Source organism: Lontra canadensis, unplaced genomic scaffold (assembly GCF_010015895.1).
Source record: "Lontra canadensis isolate GAN:19392208 unplaced genomic scaffold, GSC_riverotter_1.0 scaffold31, whole genome shotgun sequence".
NCBI classification, from domain to species: domain Eukaryota; kingdom Metazoa; phylum Chordata; class Mammalia; order Carnivora; family Mustelidae; genus Lontra; species Lontra canadensis.
This window is the reverse complement of record NW_022631025.1, coordinates 4,636,093-4,652,158: the sequence shown is the minus strand read 5'-3', so window position 1 is coordinate 4,652,158 and position 16,066 is coordinate 4,636,093. Positions and strand designations below refer to the sequence as shown.

General features: G+C 39.9%; 1 protein-coding gene across 6 annotated transcripts in view; it reads right to left on the bottom strand.

Moving 5' to 3' along the window:
* Positions 1-15,244, bottom strand: part of LOC116872960 (plasminogen receptor (KT)) — an 88,238-nt gene extending 72,994 nt beyond the window's left edge. For 4 of the 6 annotated variants that reach the window (XM_032866506.1, XM_032866504.1, XM_032866499.1 and 1 more), the window contains exons 1-2: positions 3,058-3,157; positions 1,912-2,039 (exon numbers count right to left, since the gene is read on the bottom strand). The gene's annotated coding sequence lies outside the window, so the exon portion shown is untranslated. Of the gene's footprint in view, positions 1-1,911; positions 2,040-3,057; positions 3,158-15,224 lie in introns of those variants that run through there. The other 2 variants (XM_032866500.1, XM_032866508.1) reach the window with 2 other exon arrangements.
* Between the last annotated feature and the right edge of the window lie 822 nt (positions 15,245-16,066).

The following is a 16,066-nucleotide window of genomic DNA, read 5'->3' as shown; positions in this document are numbered from 1 at the left end:
GAAAAAAATAAGACAGATTTCCTAGGAACACGGTGTAGATTATAGTTCTTGCTTCTAACTAACTGTCTGATCTTGGGCAAACATGACCAGCCTGCTCAACATTTGCTCACCTAAGACCAGGGGACTAAACTTAGACAACTTCCAAAATATTCTCCTGCCCTATAGCCATACAGCTCCATGTTTCTAATTTTTCTTCCCACTGTAAATCTTAGAGAACTGAACGCTTACAAACGAACAAAAAGACCACTCTTTTCTGTGAGCGACAGGGTGGACATTCTCTGACATCCTATACAGCTGGTGACAGAAACTTTGCTTTTGAGAAGGGGTGATTCAGAAGATGCATTGTACTCCTTGAGGAGAGATTTCTCTGTGCTCCTTGCATTTGTATTTTAGGGAGTTTTAGGTGTCTCAAGGTCACTATGTCAGTACTCTTGCTGTAATCCCTGTCTCTTTCCTACAGTACCCCTTATTCTATGATGCACTGCTAGTATCCCTTAGTCTTCCTCTTCTGGCTTCACCTTTGTTCTCTTCAGGCTATTGCCGAAGTTCTCAAGAGGGGAAGAACAAAATGATACTTAAATGTCCTGAGAAAAGCAATTTTTAAATGAATACATGGCATTGCCTGTCTTATTTATCTTACTCAAGAAGTTCTTGGGGCGCCTGGGCAGCTCAGTGGGTTAAGCCTCTGCCTTTGGCTCAGGTCATGAGCTCAGGGTCCTGGGATCGAGCCCCGCATCGGGCTCTCTGCTCAGCGGTGAGCCTGCTTCCTCTTCTCTCTCTGCCTGCCTCTCTGCCTACTTGTGATCTCTGTTTGTTAAATAAATAATAAAATCCTAAAAGAAAAAAAAAGTTCTTAAGTGGGCCATCACTTCTAGGGGGCCCAAATTTCAATTTTTTGTTCTTAATCCAATTGTATAGTTACAGAAGGCCTTCAGTTAGGTGTTAATTTTACTTTCAGAAGACTGCAAAACTCAGGGATGTTACAACTGCTCTATTTCCAGTAATATTGCTGGTTTTCTTTGGTAAGCTACTCAGAAGGGTTGTGAACCTTAGGTCAGAGTGGTCAGTCTCAATGCTTTCTACCCCAAATTCACAGTCTTCTGTGAGAAACCAGCAGAGCTTCTCTTTTTCCCTATCCTCATCAGGAAGTAGTAGGTTCTGGTTAACTGAGGAGAAGATACTGGGGGAGGGAGGGCATTTCATGCCAGATAGGTAGAATGTGTTATCCTTGCGGATTTGGCTCCACGTGAGTGGGAACTGCAAGCCATCCGTCAGTGTCTTCCCTGTATTAGGGCCAAGGCTGAATCTTTGAATGATAGGAACCTCTGAGCCAGAGTCAGCCTCAATGATGGACACAGGAAACTGAACTGTACAGAACAGGCAGGTCGTGAGGTGTCCCTGTGCCTCTGCCACTGCCCCACTCCATCCTCTCTGTCCAGAGAGTTAGAGGCCACCGCATGAGGATAGGGAGACCTTACAGAAGTTCTTTCCTTTCTGCAGACTTTGACACCCCCCCCCCCAAGTCAGCTGTCTCCAACAGCAGATCAGAACTTGCTTGAAGGAAGGAGCAATGTTTTCCATCTGGGCAGTCCCCATAACGTCTTTTTCCCATAAATGTTTGCATAGAGCATGACTGGTACAAGAGAAACCTAGCTCAGGTCACTTTCCATTCCTTTTTTTTCTGTACATAGGAGTAGATGATTGAATTTTTCCATATGTTGTAAACATTATAAAGGAAACAACTGTCCTCTAATCCTACTCCTACACATACACACCATTTATCACAGAACTATGTCTCTTATAGGGCTCCTGTTTATAAGGGGGTGGGACCTCTCCTGAAGTGGAGAGATAGTCCTCATGTCAGCCCTCTAGGGAAGAGAAACTATCTGGAAGGTTAGGGTGTAGACTTACCTGGTTTTGGACCTTGGTTTCTTGAGTCTGGATGGTATTTTGGATGTGTTAGAGAACACTCCCAAGGGTTAAAGGTAGAATCCAAGCAGGGTGAAGAACTTCCCTCTTTTCCTCAACAGAAACCACACCTGAAAGTGAGTGTACAACACCTTGTGAACTATGCCCTGGGGTTCAGTATTGTCAACTTCCCTCTCCTTCCCCATCCTAACAAAGCCATTTTCCAAAGTCTAGGAGGTTCCTTAGGACACCCAGAATACTCTCAGCTTTCTCTCTATAAAATCAAGCAAGAGTGATCTTGTAATAGGGACAATTTTGAACTCACTCAATTGAATAAGGTTAAGTCCTTCAAAAATTCCAGCACTTTATCACTGGTGACAAATGTTTCACTATTTACAACTAAGATACCAATGTGTCTCAGAGGGCTTAGAGTGCTGATTTGGTCTCTTCTGCCTTCATTTTTCCTTAGATTATTCCTGAGACCTTAGAAAGGGCTCTTTAATGCCCCAGCCCCTTTCATCTGTGCCATAGTTTACAATGGGAAGGGGTATTTCTGAGGAGTGCAGGGGCAGCAAGCTCCAGGCAGCCTTCCTCCAGTCACCCTGGGAACAAGGATTTGATTTTACTTATTGAAAAAGAGAGAGAGAGAGAGAGAGAAGTTCATGACCCATGACCTCTTTGTCATCCACATGTCTGTGCTGATTCATTTCCTGATCAAATAACACATAACACACATTTATGACTGGTGGCGTAATTTCATTCGGTTTCTGGTCTTTTTTACGTTCCATTCAAACTGGGCCACTTCCCCTAAGTATTCCAGCTCTGAACCAACCCACAGCTTCTGGGAGGTTTTCCCTAGTGTAGACCCATTGTTGTAACTCGGGTATTTCCTGCAGTCCTAAGATTATTTCCGTTGAAAATGCCCTGCATACTTTTCGCCAACTGCGTTACATCGATACGGGAGGGGCCAGGAGTCCTTCCGAGCGGTCTTCGGAAGCGAGGCTGGAGATACAGGTCAGCCCTGGGGGCGGGAGGGGAGCCAACTGGAGGTGCTCTCAAGGAGTGGGCCAGCACGGCCCGGCGGCCCGGCGGCCCGGCCCCCCCACCCCAGCTCTCGGAACGCGGGCTGTCCGACCGGCGCTCACTCACTGGGCAGCAGGCGGCGGAGGTGCGGAGAGACCGTACTCACTGCAAAGGCCTGCAGACCCCGGGGGTCCCGTGGATCGCGACTGGGCAGGGACTCGCCAGGCGAAGCCTCGGGCGGGACTGGACGGCCTAGACAGGGACGCCGAAGCTCGGCCAATCAGGGCAGCGCTTGCTTCCTTAAAGGGGCCGCTCGCCCGACTGAGGCCTGGTGTGTGCTTTCGGGCCAGGCGCGGGGACTGCATAGGCAAATTCAAACCAACAGCGGCTTAGCTGTCAGATTTCGAGGGGACGAAGAGGAAGCAGAATGAAAATCTCACATAACGGCCTCAGTGAGGTCCCTGAGTTACCGAGTATGTGAGAAATCCGTGCTCCCGTGCCGAGCTGAGCCATCTCACTGTTCTTCTCCAGAAATGGTGTCAGCCACCACTGTTGTGTCAGTTTCCCAGAAGAGAATGTGTCTCATGAGAGGTTGTCCCTTAAACATAAAATCCACAGTTGCAAACATTTTTTTAAAAATTGAAGTTGAGTTCACAATGTTACTTTAGTGTCGAGTGTACAACATGGTGATTTGACAAGTCTATACCTTATTCTGTGTTTACCACCATACAACCTGACCACAGTACCAATGACCATGTTCCCTCCCTGTACCTTTCACACTTGTGACTTACTCACTCCAGCACTGGAAGCCTGTACCTCTCACTCCCCTTCACGCATTTTGCCCATCTCCCTTATCCACTCCGGTCTGGCAACCATCTGTTTCTTCTCTGTATTCATAGGTCCGATTTTGCTTTTGTTTTTTTATTCATTTGTTTTTTAGATTCCACATATAAGTGAAATCATATGGTATTTGTCTTTCTCTGTCTGACTTATTTCACTTAGCATAATAACATCTATGTCTATCCATGGTTACAAATGGGAAGATCTCAATTCTTTTTTATGGATGAGTAGTATTCCTGTGTGTGTGTGTGTGTGTGTGTGTGTGTGTGTGTACGTATACACCACCTCTTCGTTATCCATTCATCTACTGATGGATGCTTGGGTTGCTTTCATATGTTGATTAGTATAAACAGTGCTGCCATGAACAGGGATAGGTATATCTTTTTGAATTAGTGTTCTCATTTTCTCTGGGTAAACACCCAGTAGTGTAATTACTGGATCATATGGTAATTCTAATTTTAATTTTTTGAGGAAACTCCATATTGTTTCCCACAGTGGCTGCACCAGTTTGCGTTCCCACCAACAGTGCACGAGATTTCCTTTTCCTCCACATTCTTGCAAATACTTATTATTTCTTGTCTTTTTGATTCTGACCATTCTTACATGTGTAACGTGTTATCTCATTGTGGTTTTGATTTACATTCCCTTGATGATTAGTGATGTTGAGTGTCTTTTCACATGTCTCTTGACCATCTGTATGTCTGCTTTGGAAAAATGTCTATTCAGGTCATTTGCCCATTTTTAATTGGATTGTTTATTTTTTGGTGTTAATTGCATAAGTTCTTTATAAATTTTGGATATTAAGCCCTTATTAGATGTATCATTTGCAAATATCTTCTCCCAGTTGGTAGGTTGCCTTTTTATTTTGCTGTGCAAAAGCTTTTTATTTTGGTGTAGTCCCAATAGTTTATGTTTGCTTTTGTTTCCCTTGCCTGAGGAGATATATGTAGGAAAATGTTATTAAGGCCAATGTCAAAGAAATCACTGCCTATGCTTTGTGCTAGGAGTTCTGTGGTTTCATGTCTCATATTTAGATCTATAATCCATTTTGAGTTTATTTTTGTGTGTGGTGTAAGAAAGTGGTTCAGCTTCATTGTTTTGCACGTTGCTGTCCAGTTTTGCAGTACCATTTATTGAAGAGACTTTCATTTCCCCACTCTATATTCTTGCCTCCTTTGTTGTAGATTAATTGCCAATAAAAATGAGGGTTTATTTATGGGCTCTATATTCTGTTCCATTGATCTGTGTTTCTATTCTTGTGCAGTTTCATACTGTTACTACTTATGCTACAGTTTTGAAGTATATCTTAAAATCTAGGATTGTAATATGTCCAGCTTTGTTCTTCTTTCACCAGATTGCTTTGGCTTTTCAGGGTCTTTTCTTTGTAGTTCCATACAAATCTTAGTATTAATTTGTTTTAGTTATGTGTAAAACACTGTAGACATAGATGTTATTATGCTAAGTTAAATAAGTCAGTGGGTATTTTGATAGAGATTGTATTGAAATTATAGACTGCTTTGGGTAGTATGGACATTTTAACAATATTAATTCTTCCAATTCATGAGCATGGAACATCTTTCCATTTGCTTGTGTTATTTGAAGTGTCTTTCATGAGTGATTTATAGCTTTCAGAGTGCAGGTCTTTCACCTCCTTGGTTAAGTTTATTACTAGTCGTCTTATTCTTTTTGGTACAATTATAAATGGAATTGTTTTCTTAATTTCTCTTTCTGCTACTTATTGATGTTAAAAAATGCACTGATTACTGTATGTTAACTTTGTATCCTGCAACTTTACTGAATTTATTAGTTCTCATGGTTTTTTCTTTGTGGAGACTTTAGGGTTTTCTATGTACAGTACCATGTCATCTGCAAGTAGTGATAGTTTATCTTCTTTCTTACCAATTTGGAAGCTTTTTGTTTCTTTTTCTTGTCTGATTGCTGTGGCTAGAACTTCGAGTATTGTGTGAATAAAAGTGGCAAGAGTGTACATCCTAGTCTTATTCCTGATCTTAGAGAAAAATTCTGTTTTTCACTACTGAGTATAATGTTAGCTATGAGTTTTTAATATATGGCCTTTATTATGTTAACATATTTCCCTCTAAACCCACTTTGTTGAGAGTTTTCACAGTTATCAACATTTTAAATGGATTTTCTGTTTGCAGAATAAGTTTAATGTTGAAGTTGGAATTTGTTTGTTTGTTTGTTTGAATCTAAACACAGTTTAAAGATTTATTTATTTATTTATTTTTATCTTTGGAATTAATAAAATCCTTGTGGAGAAATACTAAAATAATGCAATAGCCTGTTTCTTATAGTTTAATCCACTAATTTGCTGTCCATTGTTGATTTTTTTCAAAATATTTTTATTATTAACATAGAATGTATTATTTGTTTCAAGGGTACAGGTGTGTGATTCATCAGTCTTACACAGCGCTCACCACAAAACACAACTTCTCCAGTGTCCATCACCAAGCCACACCATCCCTACCACTCCCATCCACTCCAGCAACCCTCAGTTTGTTCCCTGAGATTAAGAGTCGCTTATGGTTTGTCTCCCTCTCTAGTTTCATCTTGTTTCATTTTTTCCTCTCTTCCCCTATGATCCTCTGCCTTGTTTCTTAAATTCCACATATCAGTGAGATCATATAATAATTGTCTTTCTCTGATTGACTTATGTCGCTTAGCATAATACCCTCTAGTTCCATCCACATTGTTGCAAATGACAAGATTTCATTTTTTTTAATGGTTAATGGCTGCAGGATAAATAGAAATTAAAAGTTGGTTTGCATTAGTACTTATTCTTCTGAAAGTGTTTCAAAAAATAGAAATGGAAGGAAGACTTCCAAACTCTTTTTAAGAGGCCAACATTACCCTGATCCCAAAACCAGACAATGAGCCCACCAAAAAGGAAAATTACAGACCAGTTTCCCTGATGAACATGGATGCAAAAAGTCTAACCAAAATATTAGCCAGGAGGATCCAACAGTACATTAAAAGGATTCTCCATCAGGACAAAGTGGGATTTATTCCTGGGCTGCAAGGTTGGTTCAACATCTGCAAATCAATCGATGTGATACATTACATTAATAAAAGATAGGATAAGAACCATATGATTCTCTCAGTAGATGCAGATAAAGCATTATGACAAAGTACAGCATCCTTTCTTGATCAAAACTCTTTACAGTATAGGGATAGGGGGTGCATACCTCAATATCATCAAAGCCATCTATGAAAAACCCACAGCAAATATCATTCTTAATGGGGAAAAACTGAGATATTTTTCCCGTAAGGTCAGGAACACAGCAGGGATGTCCACTATCACCACAGCCACCATTCAACATAGTACTAGAAGTCCTAGCCTCAGCAATCAGACAACAAAAAGAAATAAAAGGCATCTGAATTGGCAAAGAAGAAGTCAAACTCTCACTCTCTCCAGATGATATGATGCTTTATGTGGAAAACCCAAAAGACTCTACCCCCAAACTGCTAGAACTCATACAGGAATTCAGTAAAGTGTCAAGATACAAAATCAATGCACAGAAATCATTTGCATTTTTAAACACCAACAGCAAGACAGAGAAAGAGAAATTAAGGATTCAGTCCCATTTATGATTGCACCCAAAACCATAAGATGCATAGGAATAAACCTAACCAGTGGCAAAGGATCTGTACTCAGAAAACTATAGAAAACTCATGAAAGAAATTGAGGAAGACACAAAGAAATGAAACAACGTTCCATGCTCATGGATTGGAAGAACAAATATTGTAAAAAATGTCTGTGCTGCCTAGAGCAGTCCACATATGCAACACAATCTCTGTCAAAATACCATCAACTTTTTTCACAAGTCTGTAACAAATAATCCTAAAATTTGTATGGAATCAGAAAAGACCCTGAATAGCCAAAGGAATGTTGAAAAAGAAAACCAAAGCTGGTGGTATCACAATCCTGGACTTTAAGCTCTATTACAAAGCTGTAATCATCAAAACAGTATGGTACTGGCACCAAAACAGACACCTAGATCAATGGAACAGAATAGAGAACTCAAAAATGGACCCTCAACTCTATGGTCAACTAATATTCGACAAAGCAGGACAGAATATCCAATGGAAAAAGTTCTCTTTAGCTAACTGTGTTGGGAAAATTGGACAGCCACATGGAGAAGAATGAAACTGGACCATTTCCTTACACCACACACAAAAATAGGCTCAAAATGGATGAAAGCCCTAAATGTGAGATGGGAGTCCATCAAAACGCTTGAGAATAATACAGGCAGCAGCCTCTTCGACCTTGGCCACAGCAACTTCTTCCTAGATATATCGCCAAAGGTAAGGGAAACAAAGGCAAAAATGAACTACTGAGGGGAAGAGAGTCTTAAGCAGACTATACTGAGCACAGAGGCCGACCAGGGGCTCCATCTCCAGACCCTGAGATCACAACCTGAGCCAAAACCAAGAGTCGTATGTGTAAATGACTGTGCCACCCAGGCACTCCTAAACACAGGCATGGTTTATTCAATCTGTTGGAGCCTCAGTCTGCTACTCTTTAAGTGCCAAAAAAGGTTAAGGCAGGAAATGAAAAAGAGCAGATTTGACCAGAGTTACTAATTTTATTTTTGGACAAAGCCATCTTTCTCCTCCACTGCTCTGAGAAATACCTATTTCTTCTTACTCTCACCAGCAGTTTCCATCTTGAGTATGTCAAGCTGCTCTCCTAGCTAGCCTCATAGAAAAAAAAATACTTGAACTGTTGGTACTATGTTCTTTGCTACTAAATGACTTGTGAGAATAGCATGTACTTGAATAGGCTCTAGCTTTGAGGAAGGGCCATCCCTGCCCTTAGCCCTGGTTGACCATCACATCAGTGGAGAAGGTGTCTAATCACCCTCAGGCTGAGCGCATGAACAAACACCAAACCAGCCTTCTAGGCTCCCCTTGATGCTCTCAGTACTGACCTTTTAAACTGTATACCTACATTATATTCTTGTATGTATTATATAATTCTCAATTTTAAAATATAAGTGAAAAAGGGGACCATGAGAATATATACCTTGGGAACGGAGAAAAATCTAGGTATAAATTTTGAACATACTTAATAGAATGTGGGCTAAGAGGATTAAAGGAAATTTATTTCAGTATCAAATGATGTATAACTTTCATGGATATGTGCATTATTTCTAACTGGATGAATTTGTGAATGTATTGTCTATGTTTTTACATACACAAATAGGTGCTTTTAATCATTTTGCATTATAGCATAATAATTTTCATATTGTTACATAGCATTCATATGTCCCATTTTTAAAAGGTGTATGATTTTCTGCAAGTACGTATGTAATTCTCATTGTTGGATTTTTTTTTTTTGCTATGTCAGTAACACCGTGATGACCAGCTTCATATATATAACTTTTTAATATGTTGATTATAAATATTGAGTTAAGTAGTATAAATGTTAGAGAGAACTGATGTAAAATCATGAACTCAGTGGAAGTCCTCTCCCTCAGGACCATAAAAATATTCAATATTTCCTAGTATACCATAAAGTAGCTTTTTAAAAAATTAAGTTTTTGAAAATTCAAAATATGCATAGTAGTATTTCCTATTAATAGAAACGATTTCACAATGAGTGTGAATTTCTCCATTAATCTGGCAACTAGGTTTAGCCAAGAACCTCAGTCTGAAGGAGGGCAAGTAGTTGCACGGTGTGCACTCAGGCTAGAAGCACTTCAATATTAAGCTATTCTGGAATGGTGTTCCATGCTGCGGGGAACACAGTCTAAATTTTAACCTAACACTTTAATCATGGTGTGTGCTTGTAGCTCGGGCACAATTTGAACCGGCAGAACATCAGTGAGCCTTGTACATTCTCCCACTTCCCCAGCCCTGGGCAATCCCTGATCTGCTTTCTTTCTCAACAGATTTGCCTATTCTAGACATTCATGTAAATGGAGTCATATGGTATGCTGGTCTTTTGCATCTGGCTTCTTCCACGTAGCGTAAGGTTTTCAGGGTACATCCAGGTTGTGGCATATATTAGTACTTCATTCATTTCTGTGGCTGAATAATGTTCAAATGTATGGATAAAAAATACAAATAAAAAATAATAAATACCACATTTTGTTTATCCATTCAAAACTGATGGGCATTTATATTATCCCCACTTTCTGTTATTATGAGTAATGCTGTTGTGAACATCTGTGTATAGGTTTTTGCACATATGCTTTCAGTTCTTAGGTATAACTGACTCTGTGTTTCAATTTTTGAGGTTGAACAAATACACCATGCCACCAGCAGTGCATAAGGATACTGATTTCACTGCACGCCTTGTAGTAGTTAAGAGCATATACACTGGAGCCAGGGTGCCTGGGTTTGAATTTGGCTGTGCCACTTCCTAACTGTGAAAACCTAAACAAGTTACTTAAGCATTATGCCTCAGTATCCACAGCTCTAAAATAGGGGCAATAATAGTATCCTCCTCCAAATGGATAAGGAAGATGTGGTCCATATACACTATGGAGTATTATGCCTCCATCAGAAAGGATGAATACCCAACTTTTGTAGCAACATGGACTGGACTGGAAGAGATTATGCTGAGTGAAATAAGTCAAGCAGAGAGAGTCAATTATCATATGGTTTCACTTACTTGTGGAGCATAAGGAATAACACGGAGGACATGGGGAGATGGAGAGAAGGGAGTTGGGGGACATTGGAGGGGGAGAGGAACCATGAGAGACTATGGACTCTGAAAAACAATCTGAGGGTTTTGGAGGGGCAGGAGGTGGGAGGTTGGGTGAGCCTGGTGTTAGGTATTAAGGAGGGCACGGATTGCATGAAGCACTGGGTATGGTGCATAAACAATGAATTCTGGAACACTGAAAAGAAATTTTAAAAATAAATAAAAATTTAAAAAAATAGTATCCTCCTCACAGGATAAAATTTAAATGTGCCAATACATGTCAATTACCAAGACAGTGTCTAACATGTAAAAAATGCTATATGTTTTATTACTGCTCATTAGTCTTTATTGTAATTATTGCATTTTGTTTTGTTAATTTGAGAGTTGAAAGTGTTGATAGAGTTTGCTGAGGTTTGCCACCGAAATGGAGTAGTCAGAGATGATAGCAATTTTTTTTAACATTTTAATTTAACTGTATTTTTCTCGTGTTCCAAAATTCATTGTTTATGCACCACACCCAGTGCTCCATGGAATAGTGCCCTCCTTAATGCCCACCACAGGCTCACCAGACTCCCCACTCCCCTCCCCTCCATAACCCTCAGTTTGTTTCTCAGAATCCACAGTCCCGAGATGACAGTAATTTAAGGGGGCAGCAAAGTCAAGGGAAGTTTTTTGAGCCGGGGGCAATTATATTTCAGAGTGCAACATGAATAAAGCTGAAGCTTCACATGGTTCAGGCCAAGCATGTAGTAGCTTTCTAAGGAAATGTAAACTGACAGCTGAAATATTGAAAAATAATACTTAAGCTTTCTTAAGGACTCCCTGCAATGCTCTGCATAGCATATGTAAGACTCCAAAATCTTCTCTAGATCTTTCTCTCTTATCGAATTTTTTCCACTACATTAGCTATTTATATTTCTCCTCATTCTCAACTATGAGGTCTCCATAACACTAGACTACAGCTCTCTTAACTCCCTCCTCATGTAGCTCACGTGATCCTGTTCTCCATGACTCTCAGCCGCTTGCACCCCTCAGAAATTCAGCACGAATTCCTTTTTTTGAAAAACTGAGAACAGTCTCTGAACTCTGATGAATAAAATGATCCACTTTGGCACAACATATGCTTGTGCTACCCAAGGACAGAAAAACCATACCCAGACCTCAGTGTTAATTCTTTTTCTCTCTTCCTATGGCAAGCAGCCCTGGGAAGTGCTACACCACTGGTACAGGCCTGTTGATTACTTCTAAGTAAGCCTGGGAAGAAGCATTTCAACATTAGAATTTATTCTTCTCCATGCCAACTCCCCATCTTCCCCTTGTCCTCCATAAACACCTGAAAAATGATATGCTAAATTGTTTGTGGTTACAGCAGGCATTAATTATCTCCTTCACCAAAATCAATCCAATGAGGGTTATCTCCAGAATTACTGGCGTCTGTGAAATACAGAGTGACAGATACCAACCAACCCTACTATACCAGAAGCAAAACTAGGACTACCTTTTCCAAACCAAACCTACGCCAACCCTCACTGGGTTTTGGCAAAACTGCTTATCTTCCGGACACATTCTCTCTTGAAACAGAAAGGCCTAAATGTTCTTTCAGTAAGGTGGGGAAAGCAAATCTACTTCTCATTTTTTTATGATGAGTCTGCAGTCATGAGTGGTAGATTAAGTAGGTTCTCAATCCAGTAATTCAGATGTGACTAATAACCTTTAAATAACTTAGTGTTTGATTGATCACTTACTCAGACCAGAAAACAAAAATCAGTTATTCTTTCAAAGGAAAAGCTTCAAAGACTTTTAGACATTTAAGACTCATATTGTTCTCAGTTTAAATCTAAGTGTGAATATAAAATAATACTTCTGGAAGCAATTCCACAAGAAACATTTGGACTAAGTCATGCCCTTAAATCAAGTGAAATGACTCGAAGGGGGCTATTTCATGTGTACAGCATTCACTTAGGTTAGTTAGTTCTAGGATATTAAGTCAATAAAATATTTCCTAGTATCCTCCAAAAGGGTATCTCTCAGTTGTAAACTTTATTTTCAGTGGCCTTCACTTCTTTTGTTAAGATTCCTTAGAATTAAATTATTCACCATAGAGCCCCAAAGCTCCACAACAGTTTTTCAAGTCACAATTATTTATGTCTGGGTTTATGAATTCCTGAGGACAGGGAACTTGTTGGAGGTCTCAACTTTGTGTTAAAGTACCCATGATATGGGAGCTGCCCTTTGAAGGCTAGAGCTCTTCACTTAGCCAGTTCTTCCCCAGAGCTCAGGACAGGAAGGAGGGAGACATACACAGTGCAAGGGAGGGAAACATCTGAGTGTGGGCACCAAGTGGTGACAGCTGCTACTCTCTGGCCATTCATGCATGTAAACTACTCCTATATTTTAAACAGTTGTATAACATGGGCAAAGTGTGCTCCATGAAATCTGTTTGGCACAAATCTACAGACTGGGAATAGATGGCAAAGGTAGAACCAACAGAAGACAGGAGTTGATGGATGGGGACACAGAGAGAGAAACAGGCATAACATAGGGCAGCGGTTTATAGTCCTACATAATCAAAAATAGAACATGGAGACAAATCTGGATATTGTCTTTATACATACTAATAAAATGCATTTTTAAGCATTCGATGCAAAGAAAGCATGTTGTTGATATTTTAAAGTATCTTCACTTTTACCCTGTTTTTGATGATCAAGAAAGTTAACTGGAAATTGCTCCTTTGCCAGGAAATTGCTAACATCATTTCAAGCCCAGTTATAAGAACCTGGAATCTATCCTCCTTTTAAGATCAGGACAAGCAAAGATCATCTCTCTTATTTTAGGAGCAAAAGTGGAAGTGGGATAAGCAGAGGTAGAGTGAAGGGTGGTATTGATACCAATTAACAAAATTAGATAGAGAAAGGGGAGTTAAGACTAAATAGCAAACAACTCTTGCTCATTTTCCCCTTAAACATTATACCATCAGTTTTAAAGCTTTAGTGTGCACATGAGCCACCCAGGGATGGCCCCAAGAAAACTGGATTCGACAAGTTTTTGGCAGAAACCTGGATTCTGTATTTAAACACCTACCCCAAGTCAACCATGATTCAACCGAACCCAGAAATAGCAGCTCTGAGAAAGAGCACATCAGCAATGATGAGTTTTTTCCTCTAAAAATGAACAGAGTAAGAGGGGCATGAATAGGAAATAACAATGGTGAAGATGATCTGGGCATCTCATTCTCTACCTCTGGCTTCCCACTGGTCCTTCCCCATCTTAGCACTTCTCCATCTACTTTGCCCAAATTGCAAAATGGGGATTGTTTTGATTTTTGTATTTTTTAAGGTTTTAAATTTTCATTTCAGTGTAGTTACATACAGATTTTCATACATTTTTTTGAAGTGATAAAATTTATTTTTTTCTAAACACACCCTATTTTTCTATCTCCAGAGACTATCAAGAACTTCATTAAGAAGCTTGATATGGGGTGCCTGGGTGGATCAGTGGGTTAAGTCTCTGCCTTCAGCACAGGTCATGATATCAGGGTTCTGGGATAGAGTCCCCACACTGGGCTCCCTGTAAGCTCAGAGGAGAGCCTGCTTCTCCCTCTCCTTCTAGTGCTCCCCTTGCTGTGCTCTCTCGCTCTCTCTGTCAAATAAATAAATAAAATCTTAAAAAAAAAAAACTCGATAAACTGTATGGGAAAATGAATGGCTGCAGGATGCAAACAGGTGGGCAAGATGAACAAAATCAGCAGTCATCAGATTACTAATATGTAAATCAAATATGTAAAACAGCAAGCTAAGTAAGTACCTTCCATTACCATCATCAGCTTCAGAGAAAGGCAAATTCCATTCACTCTCTGCCTTCTCTGTTGATCATTATGTAGACCCTGAACGTTGCTTTGGTAAAACAAACAAAAAAACCTAAGCACCGCTCAGTTTTAAAAATTTTTCATAGATCATAGAGACCGTCTAAGAGGACATTACTTAGTCCTGATACTACTCAGTAAATTGGTTGTTCAGGATAACTCAGCTGGGCAGTGGTAGGTTCTAGAGCCAGTTTTTTTCTGACTATCTTGATAGTCATGACCACACCCACAGGTCATGACATGTATGTCCTGGGTCTTTATCATTTTTAGAAAAATGAAAGATTAGAGAGAAAATAGCAGAGGTAACACTGTTATAGTCCACTATGTGGCCTTAAAAAAAGAGATTTGAGGGGACCCTGGGTGGTCAGTCAAATAAGCACCTGTCTTTGGTTCAGGTCACGATCCCAGAGGTCCTGGATCAAGCCCCACCCACAGGCTCCCTCTCCCTCTGTTTCTCCCCCTGGCTCATGCTCTCTCTCTCTCTCTCTCTCTCAAATAAATAATAAAATCTTAGAGATTTGAAAGAGGGAGCATCTCAGCTGAATCCAAGTCTATTAAACTTTATTGAGGCTAAAGAGAATTTCATATTCTCTACCAGATTTTTAAGGCAGTATCATCCCCAGTATTTTTCCAAGTTTTTTTTTTAATTAAAATATGTGATATTCTGAGAATGTGAAAATTCTTACTTGGGAAGAAAATGTCATAACCAAGTCAGTGGACATCTCAATATTCATTCGTGTTATGCAGTATTTTGGATTGCAGCTGAAATGAGTAAGTAGGAAAGTCAAACAAGAGTTTAGTGTATCAATTTAAAATTAGAAAGAAAGCGAGAAGGAGGAGGAGAAGAAAGAAGGAGAAAGAGAGGGAAGCACCTAGAAGTCCAACAGTGGGGAATGCATAAGTAAATTATGCCGTCACCTTCTGGGTGAGTCACGTGATTTCTGCGTGGCTCATCCACTGATCTGGAGTTACCAGTGGAAGAGTTTTCTTAGTCTTCACCTGGAATTTGCCAACTCAATCTGGTTCCCAAAGATGACAGGATCACAGGGATCCAGAGCATTCTTAAAAGGTGTAACTGGTGATAGGAAGTTCTTCTAATGACAAAGCAACTGAAGTTTCATTATGTCGAGGAACTTTGAGGAAGTCCTCAAAATCCACGTATTAAAAATATATTTCCTATTATAGATGCACCTACTTTCTAGAATAAAAATCAAAGCTTTGTGACCTGTCATTCTATTTTGTATATATTGTAGAATTATATCAAGTTATGTCAAGAGGGTCCCTCATCTTGGAAAAAGCTTTTTATCAGAGGGAGGAACCTGATGGCAGAATTTAAGGTGTCTGGATCCTGAAGATAAAACTGTCTGAAATCCTTATGGTAATTTACTTTACAACGTCTGAAGTTGGGTTGTTTTAAACCTTTGTTTTTAAAAATATGAGATGATGGGAACTCCTGGGTGGCTCAGTCAGTTAAGCATGTGCCTTTGACTCAGTTCATGATCTCGGGGTCCTGGGATCAGCCCCACATAAGGCTCTCTGCTCAGCGGGGAGCCTGCTTCTCCCTCTGTCTGCTGCTCCCGCGGCTTGTGCTGTCTCTCTGCCAAATAAATATATAAATCTTAAAAATAGGGGATGATGTTTGCTTTAATCTTTGAAGCTTTTCTTTTTAAAAGCTGATTTACAAGAAACCGAACGGTAAGTTTCAGTTTCGGTTTCACGTTTTTTTCCAAGAGTGCAGAATCCGCTAATTTCCCCACTGG